Genomic DNA, 6,000 nt, shown 5'->3' with positions numbered 1-6,000 from the left:
TTTACAATTGTTTTTCTAATCTTGCTAAAGAAAAACATTTTTTTTTTAATTTTACTAATATTTTATTGCCATCAAGAAAAAAATGTTAATTGAAATTTAGAAAATGTAATGTAGAAGTTGTTGTACATGGTATACATAATAAGCTGGACAAGTTTGATTGATTTCTATGCAGAATTAGTGAAGGAGTAGTAAACAAAGTGAATAAAAATAGTATTTTAAAACATCGAAATAAACGAAGACAAATTGGAAAAGAGACAGCTGTATATACCTAACAAAAAAAAATTATTAAAAAATAAGGACAGTTTCTTTTTCTGCCTTAGTATTCCATCTGTTGAATTTGGCCGCATCTTCAACCTGCAGTTGGTACACCTACAAGAGACAGAACCGTTAAACACCGGCGGTTTAGTCTTCCCAGTTATTTAATTTACAGTGGCCCCCGCATCATGTTTCTTTTCCAACTCCGCCTTCATTTCACTACGCAGTAGTTGAATTTTAGAATCGAAATCCCGTACCATTTGGGACCTTAGCTCAGATACCTCATTTCTTAAGGCTATGTGGGACATTAAATTTAGGTAAAAAGAAAAATAAATTCGATTTTCAGTTTTAACCTAATTTAAATAGCCCAACCATTTCTGGACATAAAAATATCATTGTCATGATTGGCAAATAATTACTTAGGGCAGGTTAGACTAAACTTTGAAATTCAAACCCAACCATTCAATCAGGATTTTATAGGTCGCCAATGTGACCGACGAGTGTATCCTTGGTTTGGATTTTATGTAAACATTCGGGTTGTCGTTAAACATGACAAACATCACTTTACAATACGCTAACATGGAGATTCCACTACTCGAGGAGGATATGGGAGACGGTCAAGAAAGAAGAATTTTGTTGGTAGAAGATACGATTATGCCAGCACAAGCGGAATGTATAATTTGGGGAAAGGTTAAAGATAATGGCGAAACGATCAGCACGAAACTCGTAGAAACAGCGAGAGGAACAGAGAATAGGCTGGCTGTAGGGAAGACGTTAGTGGTCAGTGTTGATGATAGAAAGGTCCCAGTGAGAGTCATGAATCTTTACTCGCAAGAAAAAAAGTTACGAGCGGGTATTGTCATAGCGTACTGTTACTGGATCTGATCACACAATGTCTGGAAGCAGATATATCGACAAACACGGCACCGAAGGAAAATTCACAAATACACAAACGTCTTAACAAGATGAATGAAAGTCTTTTGATGGAAGAATAAAACAAGGCTGAGAAATTAATTTTGGAATTTATGGACATTATGCCCAATGACGAGAATGACTGCGGGGGGGACAAACCTTGTACAACACAGTATTGATACAGGAAATGCAAGATCCATTCAACAACCACCGCGTCGTCTACCGCTGGCAACACAGCAACAAACCCTCGATGAAACAAGAAGTCTCCGAGCCATTCAACAGCCCGTGGTGTTCACCAGTTGTGTTGGTTAAAAAGAAAGATGGGACTTTGCGGTTTCGTGTTGATTACCGGGCATTGAATAATGTCACGCAGAAAGACAGTTATTCCCTTCCCCGAGTTAATGAAGTACTGGATACACTGGCCGGATCAAGAATCTTTTCGACTCTAGAGCTCAAAAGCGGATATTGCATCCCAAGAAAAGACGGCCTTTTCAGCTGGAAGCGGCCTATGGCAATTTAAGATGATGCCATTTGGCCTATGCAATGCACCAGCCACTTTTGAGACATTGATGGAGCAAGTTTTAAGAGGTCTTTAACTGGAATACTTGTCTAGTATATCTTGATGACATTATCGTAATTGGGAGTACATTTGATGAACATTTGAATAATTTGAGAGACGTGTTTCACAGGATTCGAAGTGCGTGCATGAAGATCAACCCCAAGAAGTGTGACCTATTCAAGAAGGAAGTAAAATATTTGGGCCATGTCGTATCAAGCGAAGGTATAAGCACGGATCCAGACATAAGTGAAGCGATTAGGTAATGGCCTGCCCCTTAAAGTGTACAGGAACTGAAAAGTTTTCTGAGCCTTTGTACTTATTACCGACGCTTTGTCCCATGCTTCTCTAGGATTGCAGGAGCTCTTCACCAACTGACAGAACAGAAAAAATGGTTCATATATACAATAGAATAGAATATACAATAGGCGTTAGAAAAATTAAAAGAGACCCTTTTTAGTCGCCGATGCTAAAATCAGAGTGTCTGAGGTGCTGCAGGAAATTCACAATGGTACCAGTGGATCTCATTTCGGTAACAATAAGACTCTAGATAAGGTTCGACAACGATTATACTGGTTCAGCTACGGAGAGAATGTGGCGTAATGGTGCAGTGGTTGCAACGTCTGTTCGGCTAATATGGGCCCTTAACGCAAATCAAGGGGACATATGCAACAAAACATAGTTGGAGTTCCGTTTGAAAGAATTGCCATCGATGTGGCGGGGCCGATTCCAGAAACTAGTCAAAGAAATAAGTACATATTGGTAGCAATGGATTTCTTCATTAAATGACCGGAGGCGTTTGCGATGCCGAACTAAGAAGCAACAACGGTAGCAGAAACGGTTGTAAAGAACTGGATCAGTCGATTTGGTGTCCCTATGGAGCTACACTCCGACCAGGGCAGGAACTTTGAGTCTATGGTGTTCCAAGGAATGTGCTGGATTCTTGGTATAGATAAAACTCTAACTACCCCACTACACCCGCAGTCGGATGGAATGGTAGAGCGATTCAACCATTCCTTAAAAATATACTTGGCAATGGTCAATGATGATCGACAAGACAACCGGGACACAAACATTCCAAAGTTCCTGATGTCCTACAGGAGTTCTATCCATTGCACTACTACATTTATCCCTGCATAGATGTTGTTCGGCCGATAACTTCGTTTACCAAGTGATCTGCTATTTGGATTTCCGAGGGATACACCAGCCACTGCTACTGAGTACGTCACTGATATTAGACGGCGTCAAGAGGAAACACATTCCATGGCTCGTATGACGATGAAGAATAACAGCGATCTAATAAAGGCTAGTTATGACAAACGTGCGAATGCCTCGGGGTTTCAGGAAAACGACCTAGTTATGGATGTTCAACCCTCGGAGAAGAAAAGGCAGATCCCCAAAACTCCAGAGAGACTAAAAAAGTCATTATCGTGTCGTTAAAAGGATCAACGATGTGCTCTACAGAATATAGTCCACGGTCTAGCTTCAAGGTTGTTCACGTAGATCGGCTTCATCTTTATCATGGCGGAATGAACCTTGTTCGAGATGAACAGTTATCTTATCTTATCTTATATAATACAGACGTTACTTCAAAAAAGAAGATGATTACGTCTTACGCGTCATGCATTTAGTCATGCATATTAACCATTGACTTAATTTCTGCCAAGTCACTGGTTTGCCTGGCTAGCTCAGGCAACCCATTCCATGCTCTAATAGCACAAGGGAAAAATGAGTATTTGTACAAATTTGTCCTAGCATATGGGACGAGGAATGTGCCTTTATCTTTGTGTCTTTCAGAGTATTTTATTAAATTTTGTTTTTGTATTTGAAGATTATGGTTCAGTGTTTTATGTATGATAGCTACTTTACTTTTGAGCCTTCTGTCCTGAAGGCTTTCTAAATTTAGTGATTTTACTAAAGGTGTTACTCTAGTCAAATGTGAATATTCGTTTGTTATGAATCGCACTGCTCTATTTTGTGTCTGTTCTAGTTTCTTAATGTTTTCTTGAGTTGAGGGGTCCCAAACAGAGGATGCATATTCTATTATTGGCCTAACCAAGGTTAAATAACATTTTAGTTTTATGTTCTTATTTGATTTATAGAAATTTCTTTTAATAAATCCTAATGCTTTGTTTGATTTGTTTGTAGTTTCATCAATATGTGGATTCCATGACAGTTTCTCATTTATTATAACACCTAGGTATTTTGCGTTTTTAGTCTGTGTTACTGGTTTGCCATTAATAAGATAAGTGGAATTAATTTGTTTTAGTGTTTTTGTTATTCTTAACAACTGACATTTTTTTGGGTGGAAAGACATGCTCCAATTTGATTCCCATTTTTGTAATTCATCTAATTCTCTTTGTAAAATATCTGTGTCTTGTGTTGTTTTTATTGTTCTATATATTATGCAATCGTCTGCAAATAATCTGACTTTTGTTCCTGAAATAATGCAATTTGGTAAATCATTTATGTAAATTAAAAATAGTAGTGAACCCTAGACTGTTCCTTGAGGTACACCTGAGTTTACTTTTATCGGTGTTGATTTAGAGCCATTTATTATTACAGTTTGTTCTCTCCCTATCAGAAAGTCTTTAATCCACTGATGCAGTGGACCATTAATGCCGAAATATTGTAATTTTTTAAGCAAACGATGGTGGTGGACTTTGTCAAAAGCCTTAGAAAAATCTAGTAAGATAGCATCTAATTGTTCACTATTATCTAAACCTTTTGAAAAATCATCAATTAGTCCTATTAGTTGTGTTTCACATGATCTATATTTCCTAAAGCCATGTTGGTATGGTGTGAGGACATTATGTTTGTCTAAGTGGTTTATGATGTTGCTACATATTATGTGTTCTAGGATTTTACATGTGATGCTGGTAAGTGATACTGGTCTGTAGTTTCCTGGGTCAGATATTTCTCCTTTTTTAAATAGGGGGGTGACATTAGCTTCTTTCCAGTCCTTTGGTACTCCGCCCTGGTTAAGTGAAGCCTGAAAGAGTATTTTGAACACTGGGGCTAGCTCATTACTTAGTTCTTTGAGTAATCTAGCTGGAATACCATCAGGTCCAGAAGCTTTATTTGGTTTGGTGTTGGCTAATAGTTTTTGAATTCCATTTTCTTGTACTACTATATCTTCTATGTTGTCTACTTGGTTCAAATTCAGTAATATGTCTTTGTCTCCTGGGGCTGAGAATGCTGATGCAAAGTATTTATTTAGGATGTTTGCTTTAGTTTCATTATCATTATGTATTGTGTTATGTTCATCTTTTAATGGCGCTATGCCTGTTGTTTCCATTTTCTTAGACTTAATGTATGACCATAGTTTTTGTTGTTATCTTTAGATATTACATTGTTTATGTATTCACTCTGCAGCTGACTGCTTACTTTTTGGGTAAACTCTTTCTGCATTAGTTTCTTTAAATTTTTTTATATAGGTTTTCCTTCTGTTTACAAAGCTTCTTTAGTCTATTATTAAACCAGCATTTATTTATTTTGTTTGGTGTGTATCTAGTTGGTATATGATTTTCTATAATGTTTTTAAGATGGTTTTTAATGAAATTCCAGAGGTCATCGACTGGTTGGTTAATGTCTTTTTCTAATAAGAATGTTCGTTGAAAGTTTAATGCAGCTTGGTGTAGTTGTGTTAGATTATATTTATTCCAGAGTAAGATTTTTCTTTTGGGTTTTGTATTGGCTACTGCTTTTATCTGACTGTGTATTTTTATGATCTCATGGTCTGATAGACCAGGGATAATATCATAATCAACTACTAATCCAGGTCTGTTGGTTAAGAAGAGATCTAATGTGTTGTTTAATCTAGTTGGCGTTTTAATGATTTGATCTAAACTTAGGTTGTGTAAAGTTTCTATGCAAAGCTCATTTATGTCCTTAAGATTTTGGTGTTTATCTATGGTTAGTGTTTTCCAATTTATATCTGGTAGGTTGAAATCCCCCATAATCCAAAAAACTGCATTTTTATTTGTCTCTTTAAGTGTAGTAATCTGATTACATAGTTCCTGCATGTATTCTAAACTAGAATTTGGTGGTCTGTAAATGCTGCCTATTATTAGGGATGTTGAGGTGGTATTGATTTTACAAAATGTTGATTCTATATTTTTTGAATTAGGTAAGGTAATTTCTTCTGCTATAAGAGTGTTTTTTATTGCTAAAAGAACTCCTCCATGATTATCAGCCCTATCTTTTCTAAAAATTTCATAATTACTATTGAAAATTTCTGCATTATAAATTTCAGGATGTAGCCAAGTTTCTGTGCC

This window comes from Biomphalaria glabrata, chromosome 14 (assembly GCF_947242115.1).
Source record: "Biomphalaria glabrata chromosome 14, xgBioGlab47.1, whole genome shotgun sequence".
Lineage (NCBI taxonomy): Eukaryota > Metazoa > Mollusca > Gastropoda > Planorbidae > Biomphalaria > Biomphalaria glabrata.
This window is presented reverse-complemented; position numbering follows the sequence as displayed.